General features: G+C 39.0%; 1 long non-coding RNA gene across 3 annotated transcripts; it reads right to left on the bottom strand.

Moving 5' to 3' along the window:
- Positions 1 to 295: 295 nt before the first annotated feature.
- Positions 296 to 881, bottom strand: LOC127929711 (uncharacterized). Of its 3 annotated transcripts, XR_008135842.1 has the most exons (4): positions 840 to 881; positions 670 to 769; positions 495 to 544; positions 296 to 444 (listed from the first exon to the last, which is right to left on the bottom strand). It is a non-coding gene; the product is annotated as an uncharacterized LOC127929711 (long non-coding RNA). The 3 variants fall into 3 exon arrangements; XR_008135840.1 differs by lacking the exon at positions 840 to 881 and having other exon boundaries at positions 670 to 786; XR_008135841.1 differs by lacking the exon at positions 840 to 881 and having other exon boundaries at positions 495 to 594; positions 670 to 780.
- Between the last annotated feature and the right edge of the window lie 356 nt (positions 882 to 1,237).

Here is a 1,237-nt window from a genome sequence, read left to right as displayed (position 1 = left end):
AGCCCTCTTTCTACCTCTATGGTGCTGCCTTTGTTGGCCAAGCCAAAGGTGGTGTTGTAGCAGAAGTCTGACGTGATGCAGACCAGAGAACATTGTGTTTTCAAGGCCAGAGAGTGTCGTTGGTCACGCCAGTCACAAAACCTATTTGCACTGCGGTGGGTACAACCAAACACCTTCTAAAGAGTCATGTATCTGCACCTTTAAAAAAAAAACATGATGATTGATTGACAGCCTATTTGTTGTATTTGGTCATGGTTTTCAGCAACAGAAACTATTGTTGTCTGGGTCTGTAAATGGTGAATATGGTTTTTGGTTCGGTATACTATAATATACGGTGCTCTGGTGACATTTAACTTCTCACCTGAGCATCAATGTGGCAGAACATTCTGCTAACCTAGAAAGAGCAATGTTGTGTTAACCTAGAAAGAGCAATGTTGTGTTAACCTAGAAAGAGCAATGTTGTGTTAACCTTGAAAGAGCAATGTTGTGTTAACCTTGAAAGAGCAATGTTGTGTTAACCTAGAAAGAGCAATGTTGTGTTAACCTTGAAAGAGCAATGTTGTGTTAACCTTGAAAGAGCAATGTTGTGTTAACCTTGAAAGAGCAATGTTGTGTTAACCTTGAAAGAGCAATGTTGTGTTAACCTTGAAAGAGCAATGTTGTGTTAACCTAGAAAGAGCAATGTTGTGTTAACCTTGAAAGAGCAATGTTGTGTTAACCTTGAAAGAACAATGTTGTGTTAACCTTGAAAGAGCAATGTTGTGTTAACCTTGAAAGAGCAATGTTAACCTTGAAAGAGCAATGTTGTGTTAACCTTGAAAGAGCAATGTTGTGTTAACCTTGAAAGAGCAACGTTGTGTTAACCTTGAAAGAACAACGTTGTGTTAACCTGAAAGAGCAATGTTGTGTTAACCTTGAAAGAACAACGTTGTGTTAAAGGTTGTGTTAACCAATGCAGCCATTTTATCTTAATATCAAATATTTCTGGGTGAAAATAAAGTACCTGACTTTGTTCATCAGTCTTATGGCTTGGGGAAGAAGCTGTTAAGGAGCCCTTTGGACCTAGACTTGGCGCTCCTGTACCTCTTGCCGTGCCGTTCAGTGGAAATATATATAAAACACAGGAAATCTAAATTGTGTCTGCACTGGGCCTTTAACGTTGAAAGGGAAATGTTGTGTTAACATAGAGAGTGGAATGTTGTGTTCAAGTTGAAAGGCAAATGTTGTGTTTGAAGTG

Source organism: Oncorhynchus keta, unplaced genomic scaffold, assembly GCF_023373465.1.
Source record: "Oncorhynchus keta strain PuntledgeMale-10-30-2019 unplaced genomic scaffold, Oket_V2 Un_scaffold_984_pilon_pilon, whole genome shotgun sequence".
Classification (NCBI taxonomy): Eukaryota; Metazoa; Chordata; class Actinopteri; order Salmoniformes; family Salmonidae; genus Oncorhynchus; species Oncorhynchus keta.
The sequence above is the reverse complement of the archived record's forward strand: the minus strand, read 5'-3'. Positions and strand labels throughout refer to the sequence as shown.